This window comes from Rhipicephalus sanguineus, chromosome 3 (assembly GCF_013339695.2).
Source record: "Rhipicephalus sanguineus isolate Rsan-2018 chromosome 3, BIME_Rsan_1.4, whole genome shotgun sequence".
In the NCBI taxonomy this organism is placed as follows: domain Eukaryota; kingdom Metazoa; phylum Arthropoda; class Arachnida; order Ixodida; family Ixodidae; genus Rhipicephalus; species Rhipicephalus sanguineus.
In genome coordinates, this window is record NC_051178.1 from 124413115 (window position 1) to 124423708 (window position 10594).

Here is a 10594-nt window from a genome sequence, read left to right on the forward strand (position 1 = left end):
GGAATTTTTTGGCCAAACCAGAATATTATAGATCAAATGCAGAAATTATTTTTATAAAACTCTCCATAAAACTTACTATCACTTAAAATTTTGTTTTGCCTGTGTACGTAGCGTAGGCTCTAAAATAAAATCCTAAACTTGGCAAAAAGGCTACATTGGTCTATATTGAGACGTCTGTAGCGCCCTAAGGTGGTCCAAGAAAAAATAAGCGGAACAGCGCATACGATTGAGAATCATAACAACTTCGTCCAGAGAAAGTTTAATCAAAGTAATTTTTGTTTTAGTTGAGAAAAGAATTTTTGAAGTTAGTGCCACCATTGCATTGTTCTGCTGCGGGGGCATGCAATACAAACCAACTGATTTTGCGGCATAAAAAGAGAGGCAGTGTATTCATAGCACATTGTTTTCAGTTCCTTTTGTTAGTGCTTTATATTGTTTATTACATATCAAGGTGATAACAAACAGAGGTAAAAATATAAAAATGTCATTGGCTTAGATGCCACAATTCCCCCAATATAATGAATCGCGTTCCTTATTTTAAAGGGGCCCTGCATCCCTTTTTCAGCATGGTCAGGAAGCGCTGCCCATTGGTAGTCGAGGTTCCTAAGAACACGCGAGACAAACATTATATAGTATATAGCGCAGCACGCGGTCTGGAATTTACACTTAAATTCTCAAATTCAGCTAGAAATCGCTCGCTCTTCTCTCGACAAATGACGCCATAAACCCAAGTGACCGCGCCATAACACACAGTCCGCGCCCATTGGCTGATCTGAGCATCGTGAGCCCGGTCATCGTGAGCTGCATAGATATATATCGCGGCCTTCGCCATGTGCCCGCGCGCGCGCTCACACTGAAAGTAAGTCGCGCGTACAAAGAAAAAAAAAAAGAGAGAGTGCTCAAGGTTATGACTCGCGCTGTCGAACGGACGTAGCTTCTTGCTCCCTTGACATCCCGCGGCTCGTAGCTCTGCCGCGTTTGGCTTTGTTGATCGTGACATGCGCGTTTACTTGAAATGTTAAAAAAAAAGTTATCGGAGATGGTTTAGGGGCCCATTAAAGCGTATACTTGACGGATTCTAAACATTTTTTGCGGCAGTAGATTCGTGAGGTAATAAACTCCTCAAATGAAGACGAGAAGACACAGACACAGCGCTCCTTTAATGAAGCCATTAGATGATTATTTGGAAATGCGTTGCAGGGCCCCTTTAACTTTTTTAGGCTTCAAGAGTGTCACGTGACACTCACTCCTTGTTTTTTCTTCCTCCATGCTGATATCCACCCAGATATCATTTATGCCAATTCTTTCCAGTCCACGTACCAACGCAGCATTCAGGGTACGGGGGTGAATATGCGAGTGGAAACTGAAACCATGCTCCGCGCACTCCATCTAAACATTGAAGAAGAGAATGCTATCCTGGTTAAACTGAAGAAACCTAAAGAATCATTCCGCAAACGCGGGCGACACGCGCATTTACGGAGTGATTCGCGTCTACGTTTCCTGCTCTAGACGACAGCGTCACTCCAAAATATCTACACGCAGCCACCCAGTACGCGCAGCACATGCGGCCGACAACACAAACCGTGTCATGAACATCTGCGGTGGTATTTTCTGTCTAACATGCTTAGTCCTAGAAGACAAAGGGAAAGGTCAACGACGAAAAAAAGAAAAGAACCCTTCTTGCTTTGGTCCATAGTACGGTGGTCCATAGTATACTTTCCCAGGGCAAGCTAGGCGTTCACCAGCATGTCATTATCTTCATGTTACCACCTGTCATTTATGTTCGTCACAGTCACGTCGCGCAATACGAATTTTTGTGTCTATCAAGCAATCGAAACGGCCGCGAGCGCATCATGAGCGTGGCATGTAAATCATGCCGTACATGGCCTGCATGTCGTTATTTTCATGTTACCACCTGTCATTTGTATTCGCCATACTCTCGCGTCACGCAATATCAAATTTGGTATATGTCAAGTTAGCGAAACGGCCGCGAGCGCCTCGAGACCATGTCACGTAAATCATACCGCGCATGGCATGCGTGTCATGATTTGTGTCTAGAAGCGGTCACTTCTATTGGTCATAGACTCTTGGCCCACCATAACAATTTTGGTATATATCAAGTTAACGAAACAGCCGCAAGAGCACAAAGTCGTAGGCGGCTAGATAGATAGATACGCTGAAAGTCGCAGAAGTTCGCCAAGAAATCATTTACAATCGTTTGTCCGGCGTGAGCGAGCATGCAGGCGGCGACGTTATTCCTCTTACTCATGGTCTTTCAACGCATTATCAGCTTTTGCTGTTTGTATTCGCGTTGCCGCTGTCGCCACCTCTCTGCTTCTTTAGCTTATTTCTTCGGCGTGGTCACGCTGCGTTGTCTCGCCTTCCCAGCCTTCCCCGGTCTCTCTCAGTTATAGTGTACTAGAATATGCAGCAGCGCCACCCTCTCTCTCCTAGGGCATTTCATACGCTAAAGGCCTGAACACACGTACGCGTTGCAGCGTGTCAGCGCGTGACTTTGACGCGGCGTCGCGCCCTCTCCCTAGGAGAGAGAGGGTGCGCAGCTTCGCGTCACCTCTCTCTCCTAGGGAGAGGGCGCGACCGCCGCGTCAAAGTCACGCGCTGACACGCTGCAACGCGTACGTGTGTTCAGGCCTTTAGCGTATGAAATGCCTCGTGCTTGCTCACGCTTCTTGTGACAGCGCAACGCATGCCTCTCGCGCACGGGCACGAGGAAGTGGGTTGACCTGCGAGGCTTGGGTAAAGACGTGCGTTGGTGGAAGAGACACTTCGCGTGTGGAACGCTCTGGTGGACTCTTAGATTTTGCATCTAGTTTTCCGGGCACAAGTTCGTACATAATAAACAAGTTTTAGAGCGCAGCTATTAGGCGCCCGTTCCTGCGTTGAGCGGCGTCGGCGAAACCGGCAAAGCGAACGCGGAGGATGAAAGACGGTGATAGCGAGGAGAGCGCGAGCAGGGAACGACAGGTATCGCGGCGCCACGGTAGTGTGCACCGTCGTGCGGTCTCCGATGACGTCAGGTACGCGGCGAGGGCGTCCACCATATACGCAGGGCTGGGCAAAGATACTTTGCAATTGTATCGCGATACGATACAAGATACTCAGGCAAGAAGTATTTGAAATACAGATACAAAATACCGCAACGCTGATTGTATCCGATACGATACATGCCAATTGTATCTTAAGATACTTCGATACATTCGCAAATTTGTTATTATATATCTAGATAAGGTAGCACTAAACGCCTATGCACAAAAATATTCGCTTGAAAATTTATTCACTGCCACCAATTTTGTTTCATTTGAATGAAATGTCTGTTAATATCTCAAAAGCTTTGTATTTCTTGCTCAAGGCATATTAGTTTTATTCCGAAACAACTTATTGGCATTGCTTTCGCTAATTGCGGTTTTTGCTTGTAGCTTTTGTAATTGGTGGCAGTCGCTGCTCTGCTTGCCGACGAGCTTGCGGTTTGCCATCTAATCACAAGAACTTCAATAAGAAGCATCCGCGCGATGGTGCCAATAGCACTGGGGAGTTCTACCTTGCCTGTAAACATATTACGGCCTTCGCAATACCGAATCACCGGGCAGGTATACAGCAGTAGGAACGCTGTTAGCGACATTCTTTAAAACGCATTGTGTTTACGTAGAGGATATAAAACTGCAATGAGTTTTACATTCTTCTTATCTGCTGGCGTAAAGCGTTCGTTAGCGACGTACTCAGTAATGCGCAATGTTTTTAACAATTTTTTTAATTTTTTTTTTTCTACAAGAGAACATGTGCAGCCCAGAAACGTCTCAGACGCATTGTACAGTTGCACAAAACGCCGCAGGACACTGCCGCTATTCCCACTATATTGACACTTCTATATCTCCAAGTACCTGGGGATCAGTAACAGTAAAAACATTTAGGAAGCCTAAAAGAAAGGAAAAGAAATATATCAACAACGCGTTGCTTCGGTCTAGTTGGTAATTCATAATTACAAGTTTTATAGCGCCTTGTGTAGAAGTTCCGCGCTATAAAACTTGTAAATATATCAAGCTTAGTAAAATAGAAAAGCGGTTCCGTATCAAACACAGTGAATAAGCATAGAAACCGATACAGGCGGCACCCCCAAGAGCTAATAATAATTGTTGCGTTTGAAGTACCAAAATCACGGTATGATTATGAGAGACGCCGTAGTGGAGGGCTCCGGAAATTTCGACAACCTGGGGTCTTAAAGCCTAACACGGGCCTTTAGCATTTGCCTCCATCGAAATGCGGCCGCCGCGGACTTTCGGGTCAGCAGTTAAGCGCCACAACACTCGACCACCGCGGCGGGTAACCCCTAATAGCTGTGGCAGTTAAGCATTTAAGGTAAGACCACAGAAAATTCAGTGCCTATGAAAAATAGCGCAAAAACCACTCGTTGGGACGCTCATGAGAAGAACGGATCATTTTGTGGAACAGTGTCTCCCCACTCTCCTTTGCCAACATCCGTAAGATGGCTCCTAATAATTTACGATTATAATGCAAACTCAATTTGCTATTTTACTACGTAGTAAGCAGAATTTTTGTTGATGTATACTCCAGGCACGCGCAGATTATTACATATATTTGTCCTCAACATCGCCCTTGACACAACAGTAAACTCAACCTCCCCGCCTTTCTTTTATTCTTATTCTCTCTCAATTGGAATATATGTACACAAACAGTAGCAGAAATGACGCAGCCAGTTAAAAGTAGTAATAAAGCAGAGAGCTTACCTTGGCAGTACCTTAAAGGCACATTGCAGTAAGCAGACGGGAAAAAAACAATACAGACACATCGGTAATGTATGGGATGGAAAAGGACAGCTTAGAAAGAGCTTGTGCTAACAATCAAAGTATGATTTTAAGAACTCATTGAATAAGAGAAAAAGAGAGGTACGCCGATATAGCTTCTGTTAGCTGAATGTTTGTTCTGTTAGATGCAGAATGGGCACCGGTGGTTCTATAGATGTTAGAATCTTATTTGCATATAAGTCAATCTCATTGCATATAAGACAAAATTACATCCACGAGGTCCTTCAAGATGCCGGTGTGTGAAATCCACGAGACACAATTCAACCCCATTCTTGCATTCTTCAGACTTCGTAACGATGCACAATGCAACAGATACTTCGATAATGACACTACAGAGGTACCAGAATTTGTGCGAAAGACGCCGCACACATTGGAGTGCGTCGCACAGGGCAGTCACTGAGAGCCAAGTGTCATGGCACTGATCCAACTAAAAAGAAAAAAAAAAACAAGAAAGCGAAAGGTCTGTTGGGCGTAGACGTTCGCGCGCTGGTCTGTCGAGACGAGGCGAGCGCTACCACGTGATTCTGCTCCATGAATAGGGACGCTCAGAGCTCATCGCCTTCATTCGCTTGAAAACTCTGGCGGAAAGATAAAAAATGGTGTCACTGCCTTTAGTTTAATTGTGGCGGCTTAGTGGCAACAGTATCAGATTGGGAAGCGGAGTTCAGTCAGCGTTTATTGTTTCGCACGATGGAATTGCGATCGCAGTATCTTGTATCTTAAGATACACGATACATTATTCAATGTATCGAAAATACAGATACTGATACACGTTTTGCGAGACGTATTGCGATACAGATACAAGATACACAAAGAGTATCTAAGATAGTATCTAAGATACATGTATGTTCGATACTGCCCAGCACTGCATATACGGAAACAAAGCGCTGTATGAACGGAGGCCTGTCTGCGGCGGCTGTTGTGGAACGCGCCCACGCGCTGCCTTTCGCGGTCTCCCGGTTAGCGAGGCAGTCGCGCCTCAACTTATCGGAAAATCAAAACACCTAAACAGCTGCGCTCAGAGTGCGCATTAGGCAGTACACTCTTAAAAAAAGTTAGAAAAGAGCTTGTAGCCACGAGCAAATAGTAACAGCAGCTGTTACTAGCTTTCTTGGACCATTACTAACTTTTTGCTAACTTTTTACTACCTACGTCAGCAGACACTTAAAAGTTGCAACGGTTACTACCTCTTGCGTACTGTTACTAACTTTTTGACATGTACCTGTTAAACGAATCTTAGAAGTTATTATTACGAGCTTTTTACAACTTATTAGTTCACTGAGACGAGATTAGTAAGCTTAGTACCCCGTCTTGGGTCTTGTATATTAGACCATGTTTAGACGACATTACGCAAAGTAGACATAACATATTGATCGTCTTAATATGCTTGATTAAAAGTCCTACGCTACGTTACCTCGCACAACTAATAAAATTGTACGCTATATAAATATAGGCGCATAGCATAACTAAGCTATTTATCCTAAAGCCTATAGCTGCTCACCGGAATCAGCTGCGCACCCCAGAGGTAGGGCTATAAATACTCCTAAAACCTCTTATGAATTATACGTGTCGCGCAGCCTTGTCGTTGTGTATGTGTGCTGTTCTGATTCATGATATACTGTGCATAATTACCTAATGATATATCGCAATGTTGATGCTCGCGATTTTGACCGTTATAAAAACAAGAGACTCGTGAGGCAAAATGATCACGGTTACTGAATTTTTTTTTGTAGTAACCGTTACTACCTATTTTACTAGTTAGCAACGAGAAGGGTAGTAACGGCTACTAAGTGCGTTTGTAACGGCGAGGATAGTAACGGTTACTAACCCCCCCGTTACTAACCGCACTTACTAACAGGGTAGTAACAGTTGTGACAAGTAGTTAGTAAACCGAAGTTAGTAAGTACTACAACCTTTTTTTAAGAGTGTATCGTAATAATCGGTGAATTTTTGTTTATATTTTTGTCTACATACGGACGCCAGCAGCCCAGATACTCCCCCCCCCCCCGCCCTCTCAGGAGCACATGGGCTACATACAGGTAAACAGCTTCGCCGTAAGAAAAATCAGCGGTTGTTCCGTGTACTAATACAACCGATGAGCGAAGCTCCTTAGAAATGGGACGCAAACGACTATGTACGTTTTGAAACTGTTTATTGCGCCGCGCGCCTTGTTTCTTTAGGAGCGAAGCTCCTTAGGCCCGCACCCCGCCGTCGAAGCTCCCTTTTCTTAAGCATCGCTTAAGGTTGCAGTGACCGGTGATTTAAAAGGAAATGTTTAGGCCTTGAGCGGTTTGGTTCTAGCGCACCAGAAATTCGAGGTTAAAGGAAATGCGCTCTGTGCACAACTGGTTATAATAATCGTCTTCACTTTCACCACCTTTATCGTGGATTGTAAAATGACAACCATCATTCTAGCGCACTATACGGGCGCATTGTCGAAGGTAGTAGCAGACGCTCTCCCCACCTGGCGCCAGCGCAAAAAGACAATGAAACGCTGCTAAACGCTGTGCGCGGCGTTCCGTCGCCGCCGTCGAAGCTCTCCGACGCACAACCGCTCGCACCCCTCCCCCCCTGTCTCCCTCTTCCTGCGCTGCGCGCCGCACACTCACTCGCTCAGTTGTTCCCGCCACCGAGCGCAGCAGACGCTCTCCCCGCCCGCTCCCCACCCTACCGCCTTCATGAAAGCCAGCAGCGAGATCAGGCGCTAGTCGTTTGCGTCCCATTTCTAAGGAGCTTCGCTCATCGGTTGTATACATACACAGAACAACTGCTAGTTTTTTTGTTTTTTTTTTTTTCGCCGCGCGGTGTTTCGTCTTTTTGCGCCGGCGCCGCATCTATATGTTGCAGGGAGCATCGACGGCGGGGTGCGGGCCTAAGGATTTTCGCTCCTAAACAGAAATTGTTTTATCTAGGAACCCCCCGAAGGCCCCTACAACGATGTTTGGGCATTACAAAACAAGCGTAGAGCGCGGGTCATTTGGTGGCGATAGCATCTGCATACTGCAAAACACCTGCATGGCGCGAACACCGCGTGGCTGCTGCATTGACGAAATAATTTCAAAATTAACGTCTTCAGTGCCGGCGACACCTTTTTCGGTACCTGCTGGCCTTTTAATAAAAAAGCAATTAAATCCTGCCTGCATTTTATACACTTGCTGGGCAAGAAGTCGGAATTGCCAATCCTTGCCTAAAGGGCCTCACTGGAGGGGTCGTAAGTATTAGTGCAACGGCATTATGCAACGTGTTTTCAATGATTATGAAAGCTGATGTGGAGGAGAATAAGTGGACAAAGTTTAAGAAATATAAAAAATGGGTTTTTTTTTTAATTGTCGTCAGAAGTTTTCATTGTCCCGTGTTTTCTTTAACTTAGCCCGATCATATCTCTTTACTGAAAAGTTATATAAATATAAGATTCGGCAGTGTGGTAGATAAGCATGCGAAGAACGTAATGCGCAATTTTTGTCGCTCTGCTACAAGGATTTTTCGAGATAAAGACCTTCAAAGTAAAGAAAATAACGTTTCCTGGGCCAATTTTGAGGTTTTTTTTATAAAAACATCTACACTACACATCAAAACTAAAAATACCTGAGCAGAAGCAAAAACATGCATATATTTAGTTAAAGAAATTTCAGCTACCTAACTTTAATATATTTTGTGCAATTCATAACGAAAGTTGGCCAAAACAGCAGAGCGGACGAGCGCTCCACTCCACCCCTTCGTCATTATTGATTTCCTGTGTTCGAAAAAATTTTTGGCGGCAAAACAAATTGCGGATCTCTTCTTTCCACTCATCAGGCAATAATATATAAAATCTTGAAAATAAATTTGAGAGGTCGACCAGCCATCGATTGTTCGATCTTACGTGGAATCACCCATATGGCGTTTTATGTAACAAGAACCAAGGATTTCAAAGAAACCAACCTATGGTTTGCTGTAATCTTGCACTCGTTAGGGTATTTTTTTATATTGCACCTAACAGGTAATTAACTAAGGCCAATCATGCAAAATTTTTAACATTCACTGTAGGGCCTAGTACATTTTGTTGTTGTTAGAGGGCATTCCAAAATGGTCGATCCAATTTTTTTTGTGGCAACGTACATGCTACGGGGCAATTTCTTCCGGCCAGGGGCGTAGCCAAGGAGGGGGGGGGGTTCAACCCCCCCCAAAATTTTTCAATTTTGCTTGCGTATATATACACGCACACATACAAACGCACGCACGCACATACATGAAGTATGGTTGAACCCCCCCCCCCCGAAAAAAATTCCTGGCTACGCCCCTGCTTCCGGCATTCACGAAGGCCTGTGAAATATGAAATAAGTCTAAGTGAAAGCGCTCATGTGCAACCATACTGCGGCTACTCTCAAGCATAGGCGTGCGCAGGGTTCCCCATTAGGGGGGGGGCAAAGGTTCATCGCAGCGCCCCCCCCCCCACCCTACTAAGTCAATGTATGGGGAAGACTGCGCCCCACCCCCCCTCTTAGGTGACGAGAAGGATCAATGTACGGGTCGGATTCTGCGCCCCCCTCTTAGATGATTAGGGGGGGGGCGCCCCCCCCCCTGTGCGCACGCCTATGCTCTCAAGCATACTTCGGGAGAAACACCTGAGCGCATTGTCAGAAATGCTGACGTGCTGTGAAGCCGACGCCTAGAGCCGCAGCGACTCATTTTGCCAAGGAACTTTATTGCAGTGCTGGACAGTATCGAATATACATGTATCTTAGATACTCTTCGGGTATCTTGTATCTGTATCACGATACGTCTCACAAAACGAGTATCTGTATTTCCGATATATTCAATAATGTATCGTATATCTTAAGATACACGATACCGCTATCGGAACACCACCGTGCGAAACAAAATCACGTCATTTCCCGCTAAAGCGGACCATGATGTGATGCGAAGCAGCGTTTTGGCATGTCGAGCCCGCGTTTCAGAGGGGAAGTGGGGAGGAGGGGGAATGTGGGAGAGGGAAAGTGGAGAGTAGGATGGGAGAAGGGAAGTGGAGAGGAGAGTGGGAAAGTGTAAGGGAAAGTTGAGAGGTGTGTGGAGAGGGTTCGCGCATGCGCAGTGAGGGTGGTCACGCCGCACACCACCACCACCACCGGTTTGAACTCCGCCATAAGATGCTTCGCATCTAATATCGCTGGCTGAACTCTGCTTCTCAAGCAGGTACTGGCGCCACTAAGCCACCTGAATAAAACTAAGGGCGGCGACATAATTTTATTTTTCCGCCAGAGTCCTCTACTGAGGGCAGGCGACGAGGTCGAGGTCTGCGCGTCCCTATTGGTGGAGTAGAGTCATGTGGCAGCGCTCGCGCAGTCTCCACACAAACAAGCGCGCGAACGTCTACGCCCAGCCCACGTAGCTTTTTTCTCGATCTTTTTTCTTTTTAGTTGTCAGTTCCATGACACTTGCTCTTAGCCACCGTCCTGCGTCGCGTACTCTAATGAGTGCAGGCTTTATTACGCAAATTATTATGCCGCTTTCGCGTCTTAATTGAAGATTCTCTTGCGTGGTGCTTCGTGACGAAATCTGAAGCATGCAAGAACGAAGTTGCCTTGCGTCTCATGGCTTTCACACACCAGCTATTTGAAGCACCTCGTGGATGTAAGTATGCTTTACATGCGATGACACTGACCTATATGTAAACAAGGTTCTAAGAACAATAGATCCACCGATACCGATGCTCGACCTAGTAGAACAAGCCTTCACCTAACAAAAGATATCTCGGTGTACCATATTTTTTTTCG